General features: G+C 47.5%; 31 non-coding genes across 31 annotated transcripts; all 31 read left to right on the top strand.

Moving 5' to 3' along the window:
* Nucleotides 1-380: 380 nt before the first annotated feature.
* Trnar-ucg (transfer RNA arginine (anticodon UCG)) lies at nucleotides 381-453 on the top strand. Its single transcript has one exon. It is a non-coding gene; the product is annotated as a tRNA-Arg (tRNA).
* A 439-nt stretch (nucleotides 454-892) lies between these two features.
* On the top strand, nucleotides 893-965 carry Trnak-cuu (transfer RNA lysine (anticodon CUU)). The gene has a single exon. It is a non-coding gene; the product is annotated as a tRNA-Lys (tRNA).
* A 318-nt stretch (nucleotides 966-1,283) lies between these two features.
* Trnat-agu (transfer RNA threonine (anticodon AGU)) lies at nucleotides 1,284-1,355 on the top strand. Its single transcript has one exon. It is a non-coding gene; the product is annotated as a tRNA-Thr (tRNA).
* A 478-nt stretch (nucleotides 1,356-1,833) lies between these two features.
* Trnar-ucg (transfer RNA arginine (anticodon UCG)) lies at nucleotides 1,834-1,906 on the top strand. Its single transcript has one exon. It is a non-coding gene; the product is annotated as a tRNA-Arg (tRNA).
* Nucleotides 1,907-2,345: 439 nt separating this feature from the next.
* Trnak-cuu (transfer RNA lysine (anticodon CUU)) lies at nucleotides 2,346-2,418 on the top strand. Its single transcript has one exon. It is a non-coding gene; the product is annotated as a tRNA-Lys (tRNA).
* Nucleotides 2,419-2,736: 318 nt separating this feature from the next.
* On the top strand, nucleotides 2,737-2,808 carry Trnat-agu (transfer RNA threonine (anticodon AGU)). Its single transcript has one exon. It is a non-coding gene; the product is annotated as a tRNA-Thr (tRNA).
* Nucleotides 2,809-3,286: 478 nt separating this feature from the next.
* On the top strand, nucleotides 3,287-3,359 carry Trnar-ucg (transfer RNA arginine (anticodon UCG)). The gene has a single exon. It is a non-coding gene; the product is annotated as a tRNA-Arg (tRNA).
* A 439-nt stretch (nucleotides 3,360-3,798) lies between these two features.
* Nucleotides 3,799-3,871, top strand: Trnak-cuu (transfer RNA lysine (anticodon CUU)). The gene has a single exon. It is a non-coding gene; the product is annotated as a tRNA-Lys (tRNA).
* Nucleotides 3,872-4,189: 318 nt separating this feature from the next.
* On the top strand, nucleotides 4,190-4,261 carry Trnat-agu (transfer RNA threonine (anticodon AGU)). Its single transcript has one exon. It is a non-coding gene; the product is annotated as a tRNA-Thr (tRNA).
* Nucleotides 4,262-4,812: 551 nt separating this feature from the next.
* Trnar-ucg (transfer RNA arginine (anticodon UCG)) lies at nucleotides 4,813-4,885 on the top strand. The gene has a single exon. It is a non-coding gene; the product is annotated as a tRNA-Arg (tRNA).
* Nucleotides 4,886-5,324: 439 nt separating this feature from the next.
* On the top strand, nucleotides 5,325-5,397 carry Trnak-cuu (transfer RNA lysine (anticodon CUU)). Its single transcript has one exon. It is a non-coding gene; the product is annotated as a tRNA-Lys (tRNA).
* Nucleotides 5,398-5,715: 318 nt separating this feature from the next.
* Nucleotides 5,716-5,787, top strand: Trnat-agu (transfer RNA threonine (anticodon AGU)). The gene has a single exon. It is a non-coding gene; the product is annotated as a tRNA-Thr (tRNA).
* A 478-nt stretch (nucleotides 5,788-6,265) lies between these two features.
* On the top strand, nucleotides 6,266-6,338 carry Trnar-ucg (transfer RNA arginine (anticodon UCG)). The gene has a single exon. It is a non-coding gene; the product is annotated as a tRNA-Arg (tRNA).
* A 439-nt stretch (nucleotides 6,339-6,777) lies between these two features.
* On the top strand, nucleotides 6,778-6,850 carry Trnak-cuu (transfer RNA lysine (anticodon CUU)). Its single transcript has one exon. It is a non-coding gene; the product is annotated as a tRNA-Lys (tRNA).
* A 318-nt stretch (nucleotides 6,851-7,168) lies between these two features.
* Nucleotides 7,169-7,240, top strand: Trnat-agu (transfer RNA threonine (anticodon AGU)). The gene has a single exon. It is a non-coding gene; the product is annotated as a tRNA-Thr (tRNA).
* A 478-nt stretch (nucleotides 7,241-7,718) lies between these two features.
* On the top strand, nucleotides 7,719-7,791 carry Trnar-ucg (transfer RNA arginine (anticodon UCG)). Its single transcript has one exon. It is a non-coding gene; the product is annotated as a tRNA-Arg (tRNA).
* Nucleotides 7,792-8,230: 439 nt separating this feature from the next.
* Trnak-cuu (transfer RNA lysine (anticodon CUU)) lies at nucleotides 8,231-8,303 on the top strand. Its single transcript has one exon. It is a non-coding gene; the product is annotated as a tRNA-Lys (tRNA).
* Nucleotides 8,304-8,621: 318 nt separating this feature from the next.
* Nucleotides 8,622-8,693, top strand: Trnat-agu (transfer RNA threonine (anticodon AGU)). Its single transcript has one exon. It is a non-coding gene; the product is annotated as a tRNA-Thr (tRNA).
* Nucleotides 8,694-9,171: 478 nt separating this feature from the next.
* Trnar-ucg (transfer RNA arginine (anticodon UCG)) lies at nucleotides 9,172-9,244 on the top strand. The gene has a single exon. It is a non-coding gene; the product is annotated as a tRNA-Arg (tRNA).
* A 439-nt stretch (nucleotides 9,245-9,683) lies between these two features.
* On the top strand, nucleotides 9,684-9,756 carry Trnak-cuu (transfer RNA lysine (anticodon CUU)). The gene has a single exon. It is a non-coding gene; the product is annotated as a tRNA-Lys (tRNA).
* Nucleotides 9,757-10,074: 318 nt separating this feature from the next.
* Trnat-agu (transfer RNA threonine (anticodon AGU)) lies at nucleotides 10,075-10,146 on the top strand. Its single transcript has one exon. It is a non-coding gene; the product is annotated as a tRNA-Thr (tRNA).
* A 545-nt stretch (nucleotides 10,147-10,691) lies between these two features.
* Nucleotides 10,692-10,764, top strand: Trnar-ucg (transfer RNA arginine (anticodon UCG)). The gene has a single exon. It is a non-coding gene; the product is annotated as a tRNA-Arg (tRNA).
* Nucleotides 10,765-11,203: 439 nt separating this feature from the next.
* Nucleotides 11,204-11,276, top strand: Trnak-cuu (transfer RNA lysine (anticodon CUU)). The gene has a single exon. It is a non-coding gene; the product is annotated as a tRNA-Lys (tRNA).
* A 318-nt stretch (nucleotides 11,277-11,594) lies between these two features.
* Nucleotides 11,595-11,666, top strand: Trnat-agu (transfer RNA threonine (anticodon AGU)). Its single transcript has one exon. It is a non-coding gene; the product is annotated as a tRNA-Thr (tRNA).
* A 480-nt stretch (nucleotides 11,667-12,146) lies between these two features.
* Nucleotides 12,147-12,219, top strand: Trnar-ucg (transfer RNA arginine (anticodon UCG)). The gene has a single exon. It is a non-coding gene; the product is annotated as a tRNA-Arg (tRNA).
* Nucleotides 12,220-12,658: 439 nt separating this feature from the next.
* Nucleotides 12,659-12,731, top strand: Trnak-cuu (transfer RNA lysine (anticodon CUU)). Its single transcript has one exon. It is a non-coding gene; the product is annotated as a tRNA-Lys (tRNA).
* A 318-nt stretch (nucleotides 12,732-13,049) lies between these two features.
* Nucleotides 13,050-13,121, top strand: Trnat-agu (transfer RNA threonine (anticodon AGU)). The gene has a single exon. It is a non-coding gene; the product is annotated as a tRNA-Thr (tRNA).
* A 545-nt stretch (nucleotides 13,122-13,666) lies between these two features.
* On the top strand, nucleotides 13,667-13,739 carry Trnar-ucg (transfer RNA arginine (anticodon UCG)). Its single transcript has one exon. It is a non-coding gene; the product is annotated as a tRNA-Arg (tRNA).
* A 439-nt stretch (nucleotides 13,740-14,178) lies between these two features.
* Trnak-cuu (transfer RNA lysine (anticodon CUU)) lies at nucleotides 14,179-14,251 on the top strand. The gene has a single exon. It is a non-coding gene; the product is annotated as a tRNA-Lys (tRNA).
* Nucleotides 14,252-14,569: 318 nt separating this feature from the next.
* Nucleotides 14,570-14,641, top strand: Trnat-agu (transfer RNA threonine (anticodon AGU)). Its single transcript has one exon. It is a non-coding gene; the product is annotated as a tRNA-Thr (tRNA).
* A 545-nt stretch (nucleotides 14,642-15,186) lies between these two features.
* Nucleotides 15,187-15,259, top strand: Trnar-ucg (transfer RNA arginine (anticodon UCG)). The gene has a single exon. It is a non-coding gene; the product is annotated as a tRNA-Arg (tRNA).
* Nucleotides 15,260-15,511: the final 252 nt, after the last annotated feature.

Below are 15,511 nucleotides of genomic sequence, written 5' to 3'. Positions count from 1 at the left end.
ATGCCGACGTGAAATACTTAGTTCTTGTGATGTATTTTCTACCCCTGATAAAGACCCTCGCGATTATCATCGTCGTCGTCGTCGTCGGCGGCGGCGGCGCTTTGGTAATAGCGACAACTCGCCATTGTATCACTTAAGGTGAGGTACCTTCCGCAAGCGACTGAGATGGCACTAAGCGATTGAAGCTGATTTGCCACCTCTTGTTTGATCAGCGTCATAAGGGCTTGAATGTAACTTGCGATGGGACACAGCAAGAAGTAGCGTCGCACTTTTAGTACTAAAATTTGAGATGGAGAACTGGGTCGAAGATGGGAAATTCATTCCGCCAAGTGTACAAATGGTGAAAATGAGGTGTGTGTGGGGAATCATATTGCGCCAGTGACCGTGTGGCCTAATGGATAAGGCGTCGGACTTCGGATCCGAAGATTGCAGGTTCGAATCCTGTCACGGTCGAGTTTTTCCTGTTCTGCAAAAGATGCATGCTGTTTTAGTGTGTTGTTTGAGTACTGCAAAACTAGTTGAAAGTAGCTGCTGTCCGCTTCCTGGCTGCAAAACCGGCGTCTACCTGAAGCACAAGCAACACAAGGGTGATCTGTAGCGAAATTTTCGGCACAGTGCCGTTCAGGAGAGTTTTTGTTGCAACTACTGCATCTGATTCAGGACCCAAGGGCTACGCCACAGGCGTCTGCGCACAGTCGAGCATGTGTGTTGAATAATGGTGCTGATAGCCACGTATCATTTCAAGCAGATTTGATGCCTTTCGGAGACAATTTTTCATTAAATAGGATTGTAGCTGATTTGTGGCAGCAGGAAATAAGCTGTAGTCAAAAGAATCTTTAATAGATGGTCGCAGGTCAAATCAGTATTGTATGGCTCGTAACCCTTGTGTACAGCCCGGCTAGCTCAGTCGGTAGAGCATGAGACTCTTAATCTCAGGGTCGTGGGTTCGAGCCCCACGCTGGGCGCCTCAAAATTTTGTGTCTACGCGGATCCAACATGCGCCCCTCTCGTGAGCCTTGCGTGATGAACGTAACGGGTTACGACGATGCCTAGCTTCGGATGAATATCAGAGGAACGGTATTTGAAGCTGAAAGTAACTCTGAAATGAAATAAATTTGTTTTGGAATTTAATTTGTACATCGATATGGTGTGAGATGTGTAGGAAAGCAGCAGCTGTGCTAACGAAATGCAAATAATGGTCGCTCATGCGGTGCGTTTCGAGCTGAAGGGCTCCGATTCACTAGTCTGTAAGAACAAAGTACCCGAAAAGCGCGCTAGGAGGCGCCTCCTTAGCTCAGTGGCAGAGCGCTGGTCTAGTAAACCAGAGGTCGTGAGTTCGATCCTCACAGGAGGCAAATTATGAATGGGTGCGGTATTTAAGAAATGCTCTCGCAAATGAATAGTGTGAATGGTGCTATTAAAGTGGGCACCAGACACTGCTGCTTTTGGCAGTCTCCGGTGAATGCCGACGTGAAATACTTAGTTCTTGTGATGTATTTTCTACCCCTGATAAAGACCCTCGCGATTATCATCGTCGGCGGCGGCGGCGGCGCTTTGGTAATAGCGACAACTCGCCATTGTATCACTTAAGGTGAGGTACCTTCCGCAAGCGACTGAGATGGCACTAAGCGATTGAAGCTGATTTGCCACCTCTTGTTTGATCAGCGTCATAAGGGCTTGAATGTAACTTGCGATGGGACACAGCAAGAAGTAGCGTCGCACTTTTAGTACTAAAATTTGAGATGGAGAACTGGGTCGAAGATGGGAAATTCATTCCGCCAAGTGTACAAATGGTGAAAATGAGGTGTGTGTGGGGAATCATATTGCGCCAGTGACCGTGTGGCCTAATGGATAAGGCGTCGGACTTCGGATCCGAAGATTGCAGGTTCGAATCCTGTCACGGTCGAGTTTTTCCTGTTCTGCAAAAGATGCATGCTGTTTTAGTGTGTTGTTTGAGTACTGCAAAACTAGTTGAAAGTAGCTGCTGTCCGCTTCCTGGCTGCAAAACCGGCGTCTACCTGAAGCACAAGCAACACAAGGGTGATCTGTAGCGAAATTTTCGGCACAGTGCCGTTCAGGAGAGTTTTTGTTGCAACTACTGCATCTGATTCAGGACCCAAGGGCTACGCCACAGGCGTCTGCGCACAGTCGAGCATGTGTGTTGAATAATGGTGCTGATAGCCACGTATCATTTCAAGCAGATTTGATGCCTTTCGGAGACAATTTTTCATTAAATAGGATTGTAGCTGATTTGTGGCAGCAGGAAATAAGCTGTAGTCAAAAGAATCTTTAATAGATGGTCGCAGGTCAAATCAGTATTGTATGGCTCGTAACCCTTGTGTACAGCCCGGCTAGCTCAGTCGGTAGAGCATGAGACTCTTAATCTCAGGGTCGTGGGTTCGAGCCCCACGCTGGGCGCCTCAAAATTTTGTGTCTACGCGGATCCAACATGCGCCCCTCTCGTGAGCCTTGCGTGATGAACGTAACGGGTTACGACGATGCCTAGCTTCGGATGAATATCAGAGGAACGGTATTTGAAGCTGAAAGTAACTCTGAAATGAAATAAATTTGTTTTGGAATTTAATTTGTACATCGATATGGTGTGAGATGTGTAGGAAAGCAGCAGCTGTGCTAACGAAATGCAAATAATGGTCGCTCATGCGGTGCGTTTCGAGCTGAAGGGCTCCGATTCACTAGTCTGTAAGAACAAAGTACCCGAAAAGCGCGCTAGGAGGCGCCTCCTTAGCTCAGTGGCAGAGCGCTGGTCTAGTAAACCAGAGGTCGTGAGTTCGATCCTCACAGGAGGCAAATTATGAATGGGTGCGGTATTTAAGAAATGCTCTCGCAAATGAATAGTGTGAATGGTGCTATTAAAGTGGGCACCAGACACTGCTGCTTTTGGCAGTCTCCGGTGAATGCCGACGTGAAATACTTAGTTCTTGTGATGTATTTTCTACCCCTGATAAAGACCCTCGCGATTATCATCGTCGGCGGCGGCGGCGGCGCTTTGGTAATAGCGACAACTCGCCATTGTATCACTTAAGGTGAGGTACCTTCCGCAAGCGACTGAGATGGCACTAAGCGATTGAAGCTGATTTGCCACCTCTTGTTTGATCAGCGTCATAAGGGCTTGAATGTAACTTGCGATGGGACACAGCAAGAAGTAGCGTCGCACTTTTAGTACTAAAATTTGAGATGGAGAACTGGGTCGAAGATGGGAAATTCATTCCGCCAAGTGTACAAATGGTGAAAATGAGGTGTGTGTGGGGAAGCATATTGCGCCAGTGACCGTGTGGCCTAATGGATAAGGCGTCGGACTTCGGATCCGAAGATTGCAGGTTCGAATCCCGTCACGGTCGAGTTTTTCCTGTTCTGCAAAAGATGCATGCTGTTTTAGTGTGTTGTTTGAGTACTGCAAAACTAGTTGAAAGTAGCTGCTGTCCGCTTCCTGGCTGCAAAACCGGCGTCTACCTGAAGCACAAGCAACACAAGGGTGATCTGTAGCGAAATTTTCGGCACAGTGCCGTTCAGGAGAGTTTTTGTTGCAACTACTGCATCTGATTCAGGACCCAAGGGCTACGCCACAGGCGTCTGCGCACAGTCGAGCATGTGTGTTGAATAATGGTGCTGATAGCCACGTATCATTTCAAGCAGATTTGATGCCTTTCGGAGACAATTTTTCATTAAATAGGATTGTAGCTGATTTGTGGCAGCAGGAAATAAGCTGTAGTCAAAAGAATCTTCAATAGATGGTCGCAGGTCAAATCAGTATTGTACGGCTCGTAACCCTTGTGTACAGCCCGGCTAGCTCAGTCGGTAGAGCATGAGACTCTTAATCTCAGCGTCGTGGGTTCGAGCCCCACGCTGGGCGCCTCAAAATTTTGTGTCTACGCGGATCCAACATGCGCCCCTCTCGTGAGCCTTGCGTGATGAACGTAACGGGTTACAACGATGCCTAGCTTCGGATGAATATCAGAGGAACGGTATTTGAAGCTGAAAGTAACTCTGAAATGAAATAAATTTGTTTTGGAATTTAATTTGTACATCGATATGGTGTGAGATGTGTAGGAAAGCAGCAGCTGTGCTAACGAAATGCAAATAATGGTCGCTCATGCGGTGCGTTTCGAGCTGAAGGGCTCCGATTCACTAGTCTGTAAGAACAAAGTACCCGAAAAGCGCGCTAGGAGGCGCCTCCTTAGCTCAGTGGCAGAGCGCTGGTCTAGTAAACCAGAGGTCGTGAGTTCGATCCTCACAGGAGGCAAATGAATTTTGTAACAGCCCCTCCCACCGTGGCCCTTTCGAAAAAAGCGGTCAAGGATAAAAAAAATTATGAATGGGTGCGGTATTTAAGAAATGCTCTCGCAAATGAATAGTGTGAATGGTGCTATTAAAGTGGGCACCAGACACTGCTGCTTTTGGCAGTCTCCGGTGAATGCCGACGTGAAATACTTAGTTCTTGTGATGTATTTTCTACCCCTGATAAAGACCCTCGCGATTATCATCGTCGTCGTCGTCGTCGGCGGCGGCGGCGCTTTGGTAATAGCGACAACTCGCCATTGTATCACTTAAGGTGAGGTACCTTCCGCAAGCGACTGAGATGGCACTAAGCGATTGAAGCTGATTTGCCACCTCTTGTTTGATCAGCGTCATAAGGGCTTGAATGTAACTTGCGATGGGACACAGCAAGAAGTAGCGTCGCACTTTTAGTACTAAAATTTGAGATGGAGAACTGGGTCGAAGATGGGAAATTCATTCCGCCAAGTGTACAAATGGTGAAAATGAGGTGTGTGTGGGGAATCATATTGCGCCAGTGACCGTGTGGCCTAATGGATAAGGCGTCGGACTTCGGATCCGAAGATTGCAGGTTCGAATCCTGTCACGGTCGAGTTTTTCCTGTTCTGCAAAAGATGCATGCTGTTTTAGTGTGTTGTTTGAGTACTGCAAAACTAGTTGAAAGTAGCTGCTGTCCGCTTCCTGGCTGCAAAACCGGCGTCTACCTGAAGCACAAGCAACACAAGGGTGATCTGTAGCGAAATTTTCGGCACAGTGCCGTTCAGGAGAGTTTTTGTTGCAACTACTGCATCTGATTCAGGACCCAAGGGCTACGCCACAGGCGTCTGCGCACAGTCGAGCATGTGTGTTGAATAATGGTGCTGATAGCCACGTATCATTTCAAGCAGATTTGATGCCTTTCGGAGACAATTTTTCATTAAATAGGATTGTAGCTGATTTGTGGCAGCAGGAAATAAGCTGTAGTCAAAAGAATCTTTAATAGATGGTCGCAGGTCAAATCAGTATTGTATGGCTCGTAACCCTTGTGTACAGCCCGGCTAGCTCAGTCGGTAGAGCATGAGACTCTTAATCTCAGGGTCGTGGGTTCGAGCCCCACGCTGGGCGCCTCAAAATTTTGTGTCTACGCGGATCCAACATGCGCCCCTCTCGTGAGCCTTGCGTGATGAACGTAACGGGTTACGACGATGCCTAGCTTCGGATGAATATCAGAGGAACGGTATTTGAAGCTGAAAGTAACTCTGAAATGAAATAAATTTGTTTTGGAATTTAATTTGTACATCGATATGGTGTGAGATGTGTAGGAAAGCAGCAGCTGTGCTAACGAAATGCAAATAATGGTCGCTCATGCGGTGCGTTTCGAGCTGAAGGGCTCCGATTCACTAGTCTGTAAGAACAAAGTACCCGAAAAGCGCGCTAGGAGGCGCCTCCTTAGCTCAGTGGCAGAGCGCTGGTCTAGTAAACCAGAGGTCGTGAGTTCGATCCTCACAGGAGGCAAATTATGAATGGGTGCGGTATTTAAGAAATGCTCTCGCAAATGAATAGTGTGAATGGTGCTATTAAAGTGGGCACCAGACACTGCTGCTTTTGGCAGTCTCCGGTGAATGCCGACGTGAAATACTTAGTTCTTGTGATGTATTTTCTACCCCTGATAAAGACCCTCGCGATTATCATCGTCGGCGGCGGCGGCGGCGCTTTGGTAATAGCGACAACTCGCCATTGTATCACTTAAGGTGAGGTACCTTCCGCAAGCGACTGAGATGGCACTAAGCGATTGAAGCTGATTTGCCACCTCTTGTTTGATCAGCGTCATAAGGGCTTGAATGTAACTTGCGATGGGACACAGCAAGAAGTAGCGTCGCACTTTTAGTACTAAAATTTGAGATGGAGAACTGGGTCGAAGATGGGAAATTCATTCCGCCAAGTGTACAAATGGTGAAAATGAGGTGTGTGTGGGGAATCATATTGCGCCAGTGACCGTGTGGCCTAATGGATAAGGCGTCGGACTTCGGATCCGAAGATTGCAGGTTCGAATCCTGTCACGGTCGAGTTTTTCCTGTTCTGCAAAAGATGCATGCTGTTTTAGTGTGTTGTTTGAGTACTGCAAAACTAGTTGAAAGTAGCTGCTGTCCGCTTCCTGGCTGCAAAACCGGCGTCTACCTGAAGCACAAGCAACACAAGGGTGATCTGTAGCGAAATTTTCGGCACAGTGCCGTTCAGGAGAGTTTTTGTTGCAACTACTGCATCTGATTCAGGACCCAAGGGCTACGCCACAGGCGTCTGCGCACAGTCGAGCATGTGTGTTGAATAATGGTGCTGATAGCCACGTATCATTTCAAGCAGATTTGATGCCTTTCGGAGACAATTTTTCATTAAATAGGATTGTAGCTGATTTGTGGCAGCAGGAAATAAGCTGTAGTCAAAAGAATCTTTAATAGATGGTCGCAGGTCAAATCAGTATTGTATGGCTCGTAACCCTTGTGTACAGCCCGGCTAGCTCAGTCGGTAGAGCATGAGACTCTTAATCTCAGGGTCGTGGGTTCGAGCCCCACGCTGGGCGGCTCAAAATTTTGTGTCTACGCGGATCCAACATGCGCCCCTCTCGTGAGCCTTGCGTGATGAACGTAACGGGTTACGACGATGCCTAGCTTCGGATGAATATCAGAGGAACGGTATTTGAAGCTGAAAGTAACTCTGAAATGAAATAAATTTGTTTTGGAATTTAATTTGTACATCGATATGGTGTGAGATGTGTAGGAAAGCAGCAGCTGTGCTAACGAAATGCAAATAATGGTCGCTCATGCGGTGCGTTTCGAGCTGAAGGGCTCCGATTCACTAGTCTGTAAGAACAAAGTACCCGAAAAGCGCGCTAGGAGGCGCCTCCTTAGCTCAGTGGCAGAGCGCTGGTCTAGTAAACCAGAGGTCGTGAGTTCGATCCTCACAGGAGGCAAATTATGAATGGGTGCGGTATTTAAGAAATGCTCTCGCAAATGAATAGTGTGAATGGTGCTATTAAAGTGGGCACCAGACACTGCTGCTTTTGGCAGTCTCCGGTGAATGCCGACGTGAAATACTTAGTTCTTGTGATGTATTTTCTACCCCTGATAAAGACCCTCGCGATTATCATCGTCGGCGGCGGCGGCGGCGCTTTGGTAATAGCGACAACTCGCCATTGTATCACTTAAGGTGAGGTACCTTCCGCAAGCGACTGAGATGGCACTAAGCGATTGAAGCTGATTTGCCACCTCTTGTTTGATCAGCGTCATAAGGGCTTGAATGTAACTTGCGATGGGACACAGCAAGAAGTAGCGTCGCACTTTTAGTACTAAAATTTGAGATGGAGAACTGGGTCGAAGATGGGAAATTCATTCCGCCAAGTGTACAAATGGTGAAAATGAGGTGTGTGTGGGGAATCATATTGCGCCAGTGACCGTGTGGCCTAATGGATAAGGCGGCGGACTTCGGATCCGAAGATTGCAGGTTCGAATCCTGTCACGGTCGAGTTTTTCCTGTTCTGCAAAAGATGCATGCTGTTTTAGTGTGTTGTTTGAGTACTGCAAAACTAGTTGAAAGTAGCTGCTGTCCGCTTCCTGGCTGCAAAACCGGCGTCTACCTGAAGCACAAGCAACACAAGGGTGATCTGTAGCGAAATTTTCGGCACAGTGCCGTTCAGGAGAGTTTTTGTTGCAACTACTGCATCTGATTCAGGACCCAAGGGCTACGCCACAGGCGTCTGCGCACAGTCGAGCATGTGTGTTGAATAATGGTGCTGATAGCCACGTATCATTTCAAGCAGATTTGATGCCTTTCGGAGACAATTTTTCATTAAATAGGATTGTAGCTGATTTGTGGCAGCAGGAAATAAGCTGTAGTCAAAAGAATCTTTAATAGATGGTCGCAGGTCAAATCAGTATTGTATGGCTCGTAACCCTTGTGTACAGCCCGGCTAGCTCAGTCGGTAGAGCATGAGACTCTTAATCTCAGGGTCGTGGGTTCGAGCCCCACGCTGGGCGCCTCAAAATTTTGTGTCTACGCGGATCCAACATGCGCCCCTCTCGTGAGCCTTGCGTGATGAACGTAACGGGTTACGACGATGCCTAGCTTCGGATGAATATCAGAGGAACGGTATTTGAAGCTGAAAGTAACTCTGAAATGAAATAAATTTGTTTTGGAATTTAATTTGTACATCGATATGGTGTGAGATGTGTAGGAAAGCAGCAGCTGTGCTAACGAAATGCAAATAATGGTCGCTCATGCGGTGCGTTTCGAGCTGAAGGGCTCCGATTCACTAGTCTGTAAGAACAAAGTACCCGAAAAGCGCGCTAGGAGGCGCCTCCTTAGCTCAGTGGCAGAGCGCTGGTCTAGTAAACCAGAGGTCGTGAGTTCGATCCTCACAGGAGGCAAATTATGAATGGGTGCGGTATTTAAGAAATGCTCTCGCAAATGAATAGTGTGAATGGTGCTATTAAAGTGGGCACCAGACACTGCTGCTTTTGGCAGTCTCCGGTGAATGCCGACGTGAAATACTTAGTTCTTGTGATGTATTTTCTACCCCTGATAAAGACCCTCGCGATTATCATCGTCGGCGGCGGCGGCGGCGCTTTGGTAATAGCGACAACTCGCCATTGTATCACTTAAGGTGAGGTACCTTCCGCAAGCGACTGAGATGGCACTAAGCGATTGAAGCTGATTTGCCACCTCTTGTTTGATCAGCGTCATAAGGGCTTGAATGTAACTTGCGATGGGACACAGCAAGAAGTAGCGTCGCACTTTTAGTACTAAAATTTGAGATGGAGAACTGGGTCAAAGATGGGAAATTCATTCCGCCAAGTGTACAAATGGTGAAAATGAGGTGTGTGTGGGGAAGCATATTGCGCCAGTGACCGTGTGGCCTAATGGATAAGGTGTCGGACTTCGGATCCGAAGATTGCAGGTTCGAATCCTGTCACGGTCGAGTTTTTCCTGTTCTGCAAAAGATGCATGCTGTTTTAGTGTGTTGTTTGAGTACTGCAAAACTAGTTGAAAGTAGCTGCTGTCCGCTTCCTGGCTGCAAAACCGGCGTCTACCTGAAGCACAAGCAAGACAAGGGTGATCTGTAGCGAAATTTTCGGCACAGTGCCGTTCAGGAGAGTTTTTGTTGCAACTACTGCATCTGATTCAGGACCCAAGGGCTACGCCACAGGCGTCTGCGCACAGTCGAGCATGTGTGTTGAATAATGGTGCTGATAGCCACGTATCATTTCAAGCAGATTTGATGCCTTTCGGAGACAATTTTTCATTAAATAGGATTGTAGCTGATTTGTGGCAGCAGGAAATAAGCTGTAGTCAAAAGAATCTTCAATAGATGGTCGCAGGTCAAATCAGTATTGTACGGCTCGTAACCCTTGTGTACAGCCCGGCTAGCTCAGTCGGTAGAGCATGAGACTCTTAATCTCAGGGTCGTGGGTTCGAGCCCCACGCTGGGCGCCTCAAAATTTTGTGTCTACGCGGATCCAACATGCGCCCCTCTCGTGAGCCTTGCGTGATGAACGTAACGGGTTACAACGATGCCTAGCTTCGGATGAATATCAGAGGAACGGTATTTGAAGCTGAAAGTAACTCTGAAATGAAATAAATTTGTTTTGGAATTTAATTTGTACATCGATATGGTGTGAGATGTGTAGGAAAGCAGCAGCTGTGCTAACGAAATGCAAATAATGGTCGCTCATGCGGTGCGTTTCGAGCTGAAGGGCTCCGATTCACTAGTCTGTAAGAACAAAGTACCCGAAAAGCGCGCTAGGAGGCGCCTCCTTAGCTCAGTGGCAGAGCGCTGGTCTAGTAAACCAGAGGTCGTGAGTTCGATCCTCACAGGAGGCAAATGAATTTTGTAACAGCCCCTCCCATCGTGGCCCTTTCGAAAAAAGCGGTCAAGGATAAAAAAAATTATGAATGGGTGCGATATTTAAGAAATGCTCTCGCAAATGAATAGTGTGAATGGTGCTATTAAAGTGGGCACCAGACACTGCTGCTTTTGGCAGTCTCCGGTGAATGCCGACGTGAAATACTTAGTTCTTGTGATGTATTTTCTACCCCTGATAAAGACCCTCGCGATTATCATCGTCGTCGTCGGCGGCGGCGGCGCTTTGGTAATAGCGACAACTCGCCATTGTATCACTTAAGGTGAGGTACCTTCCGCAAGCGACTGAGATGGCACTAAGCGATTGAAGCTGATTTGCCACCTCTTGTTTGATCAGCGTCATAAGGGCTTGAATGTAACTTGCGATGGGACACAGCAAGAAGTAGCGTCGCACTTTTAGTACTAAAATTTGAGATGGAGAACTGGGTCAAAGATGGGAAATTCATTCCGCCAAGTGTACAAATGGTGAAAATGAGGTGTGTGTGGGGAAGCATATTGCGCCAGTGACCGTGTGGCCTAATGGATAAGGCGTCGGACTTCGGATCCGAAGATTGCAGGTTCGAATCCCGTCACGGTCGAGTTTTTCCTGTTCTGCAAAAGATGCATGCTGTTTTAGTGTGTTGTTTGAGTACTGCAAAACTAGTTGAAAGTAGCTGCTGTCCGCTTCCTGGCTGCAAAACCGGCGTCTACCTGAAGCACAAGCAACACAAGGGTGATCTGTAGCGAAATTTTCGGCACAGTGCCGTTCAGGAGAGTTTTTGTTGCAACTACTGCATCTGATTCAGGACCCAAGGGCTACGCCACAGGCGTCTGCGCACAGTCGAGCATGTGTGTTGAATAATGGTGCTGATAGCCACGTATCATTTCAAGCAGATTTGATGCCTTTTGGAGACAATTTTTCATTAAATAGGATTGTAGCTGATTTGTGGCAGCAGGAAATAAGCTGTAGTCAAAAGAATCTTTAATAGATGGTCGCAGGTCAAATCAGTATTGTATGGCTCGTAACCCTTGTGTACAGCCCGGCTAGCTCAGTCGGTAGAGCATGAGACTCTTAATCTCAGGGTCGTGGGTTCGAGCCCCACGCTGGGCGCCTCAAAATTTTGTGTCTACGCGGATCCAACATGCGCCCCTCTCGTGAGCCTTGCGTGATGAACGTAACGGGTTACGACGATGCCTAGCTTCGGATGAATATCAGAGGAACGGTATTTGAAGCTGAAAGTAACTCTGAAATGAAATAAATTTGTTTTGGAATTTAATTTGTACATCGATATGGTGTGAGATGTGTAGGAAAGCAGCAGCTGTGCTAACGAAATGCAAATAATGGTCGCTCATGCGGTGCGTTTCGAGCTGAAGGGCTCCGATTCACTAGTCTGTAAGAACAAAGTACCCGAAAAGCGCGCTAGGAGGCGCCTCCTTAGCTCAGTGGCAGAGCGCTGGTCTAGTAAACCAGAGGTCGTGAGTTCGATCCTCACAGGAGGCAAATTATGAATGGGTGCGGTATTTAAGAAATGCTCTCGCAAATGAATAGTGTGAATGGTGCTATTAAAGTGGGCACCAGACACTGCTGCTTTTGGCAGTCTCCGGTGAATGCCGACGTGAAATACTTAGTTCTTGTGATGTATTTTCTACCCCTGATAAAGACCCTCGCGATTATCATCGTCGGCGGCGGCGGCGGCGCTTTGGTAATAGCGACAACTCGCCATTGTATCACTTAAGGTGAGGTACCTTCCGCAAGCGACTGAGATGGCACTAAGCGATTGAAGCTGATTTGCCACCTCTTGTTTGATCAGCGTCATAAGGGCTTGAATGTAACTTGCGATGGGACACAGCAAGAAGTAGCGTCGCACTTTTAGTACTAAAATTTGAGATGGAGAACTGGGTCAAAGATGGGAAATTCATTCCGCCAAGTGTACAAATGGTGAAAATGAGGTGTGTGTGTGGGGAAGCATATTGCGCCAGTGACCGTGTGGCCTAATGGATAAGGCGTCGGACTTCGGATCCGAAGATTGCAGGTTCGAATCCTGTCACGGTCGAGTTTTTCCTGTTCTGCAAAAGATGCATGCTGTTTTAGTGTGTTGTTTGAGTACTGCAAAACTAGTTGAAAGTAGCTGCTGTCCGCTTCCTGGCTGCAAAACCGGCGTCTACCTGAAGCACAAGCAAGACAAGGGTGATCTGTAGCGAAATTTTCGGCACAGTGCCGTTCAGGAGAGTTTTTGTTGCAACTACTGCATCTGATTCAGGACCCAAGGGCTACGCCACAGGCGTCTGCGCACAGTCGAGCATGTGTGTTGAATAATGGTGCTGATAGCCACGTATCATTTCAAGCAGATTTGATGCCTTTCGGAGACAATTTTTCATTAAATAGGATTGTAGCTGATTTGTGGCAGCAGGAAATAAGCTGTAGTCAAAAGAATCTTCAATAGATGGTCGCAGGTCAAATCAGTATTGTACGGCTCGTAACCCTTGTGTACAGCCCGGCTAGCTCAGTCGGTAGAGCATGAGACTCTTAATCTCAGGGTCGTGGGTTCGAGCCCCACGCTGGGCGCCTCAAAATTTTGTGTCTACGCGGATCCAACATGCGCCCCTCTCGTGAGCCTTGCGTGATGAACGTAACGGGTTACAACGATGCCTAGCTTCGGATGAATATCAGAGGAACGGTATTTGAAGCTGAAAGTAACTCTGAAATGAAATAAATTTGTTTTGGAATTTAATTTGTACATCGATATGGTGTGAGATGTGTAGGAAAGCAGCAGCTGTGCTAACGAAATGCAAATAATGGTCGCTCATGCGGTGCGTTTCGAGCTGAAGGGCTCCGATTCACTAGTCTGTAAGAACAAAGTACCCGAAAAGCGCGCTAGGAGGCGCCTCCTTAGCTCAGTGGCAGAGCGCTGGTCTAGTAAACCAGAGGTCGTGAGTTCGATCCTCACAGGAGGCAAATGAATTTTGTAACAGCCCCTCCCATCGTGGCCCTTTCGAAAAAAGCGGTCAAGGATAAAAAAAATTATGAATGGGTGCGGTATTTAAGAAATGCTCTCGCAAATGAATAGTGTGAATGGTGCTATTAAAATGGGCACCAGACACTGCTGCTTTTGGCAGTCTCCGGTGAATGCCGACGTGAAATACTTAGTTCTTGTGATGTATTTTCTACCCCTGATAAAGACCCTCGCGATTATCATCGCCGTCGTCGGCGGCGGCGGCGCTTTGGTAATAGCGACAACTCGCCATTGTATCACTTAAGGTGAGGTACCTTCCGCAAGCGACTGAGATGGCACTAAGCGATTGAAGCTGATTTGCCACCTCTTGTTTGATCAGCGTCATAAGGGCTTGAATGTAACTTGCGATGGGACACAGCAAGAAGTAGCGTCGCACTTTTAGTACTAAAATTTGAGATGGAGAACTGGGTCAAAGATGGGAAATTCATTCCGCCAAGTGTACAAATGGTGAAAATGAGGTGTGTGTGGGGAAGCATATTGCGCCAGTGACCGTGTGGCCTAATGGATAAGGCGTCGGACTTCGGATCCGAAGATTGCAGGTTCGAATCCTGTCACGGTCGAGTTTTTCCTGTTCTGCAAAAGATGCATGCTGTTTTAGTGTGTTGTTTGAGTACTGCAAAACTAGTTGAAAGTAGCTGCTGTCCGCTTCCTGGCTGCAAAACCGGCGTCTACCTGAAGCACAAGCAACACAAGGGTGATCTGTAGCGAAATTTTCGGCACAATGCCGTTCAGGAGAGTTTTTGTTGCAACTACTGCATCTGATTCAGGACCCAAGGGCTACGCCACAGGCGTCTGCGCACAGTCGAGCATGTGTGTTGAATAATGGTGCTGATAGCCACGTATCATTTCAAGCAGATTTGATGCCTTTCGGAGACAATTTTTCATTAAATAGGATTGTAGCTGATTTGTGGCAGCAGGAAATAAGCTGTAGTCAAAAGAATCTTCAATAGATGGTCGCAGGTCAAATCAGTATTGTATGGCTCGTAACCCTTGTGTACAGCCCGGCTAGCTCAGTCGGTAGAGCATGAGACTCTTAATCTCAGGGTCGTGGGTTCGAGCCCCACGCTGGGCGGCTCAAAATTTTGTGTCTACGCGGATCCAACATGCGCCCCTCTCGTGAGCCTTGCGTGATGAACGTAACGGGTTACGACGATGCCTAGCTTCGGATGAATATCAGAGGAACGGTATTTGAAGCTGAAAGTAACTCTGAAATGAAATAAATTTGTTTTGGAATTTAATTTGTACATCGATATGGTGTGAGATGTGTAGGAAAGCAGCAGCTGTGCTAACGAAATGCAAATAATGGTCGCTCATGCGGTGCGTTTCGAGCTGAAGGGCTCCGATTCACTAGTCTGTAAGAACAAAGTACCCGAAAAGCGCGCTAGGAGGCGCCTCCTTAGCTCAGTGGCAGAGCGCTGGTCTAGTAAACCAGAGGTCGTGAGTTCGATCCTCACAGGAGGCAAATGAATTTTGTAACAGCCCCTCCCACCGTGGCCCTTTCGAAAAAAGCGGTCAAGGATAAAAAAAATTATGAATGGGTGCGGTATTTAAGAAATGCTCTCGCAAATGAATAGTGTGAATGGTGCTATTAAAGTGGGCACCAGACACTGCTGCTTTTGGCAGTCTCCGGTGAATGCCGACGTGAAATACTTAGTTCTTGTGATGTATTTTCTACCCCTGATAAAGACCCTCGCGATTATCATCGTCGTCGTCGGCGGCGGCGGCGCTTTGGTAATAGCGACAACTCGCCATTGTATCACTTAAGGTGAGGTACCTTCCGCAAGCGACTGAGATGGCACTAAGCGATTGAAGCTGATTTGCCACCTCTTGTTTGATCAGCGTCATAAGGGCTTGAATGTAACTTGCGATGGGACACAGCAAGAAGTAGCGTCGCACTTTTAGTACTAAAATTTGAGATGGAGAACTGGGTCAAAGATGGGAAATTCATTCCGCCAAGTGTACAAATGGTGAAAATGAGGTGTGTGTGGGGAAGCATATTGCGCCAGTGACCGTGTGGCCTAATGGATAAGGCGTCGGACTTCGGATCCGAAGATTGCAGGTTCGAATCCTGTCACGGTCGAGTTTTTCCTGTTCTGCAAAAGATGCATGCTGTTTTAGTGTGTTGTTTGAGTACTGCAAAACTAGTTGAAAGTAGCTGCTGTCCGCTTCCTGGCTGCAAAACCGGCGTCTACCTGAAGCACAAGCAACACAAGGGTGATCTGTAGCGAAATTTTCGGCACAGTGCCGTTCAGGAGAGTTTTTGTTGCAACTAGTGCATCTGATTCAGGACCCAAGGGCTACGCCACAGGCGTCTGCGCACAGTCGAGCATGT

The sequence above is a fragment of the Schistocerca cancellata genome, chromosome 8, assembly GCF_023864275.1.
Source record: "Schistocerca cancellata isolate TAMUIC-IGC-003103 chromosome 8, iqSchCanc2.1, whole genome shotgun sequence".
In the NCBI taxonomy this organism is placed as follows: domain Eukaryota; kingdom Metazoa; phylum Arthropoda; class Insecta; order Orthoptera; family Acrididae; genus Schistocerca; species Schistocerca cancellata.
The sequence above is the reverse complement of the archived record's forward strand: the minus strand, read 5'-3'. Positions and strand labels throughout refer to the sequence as shown.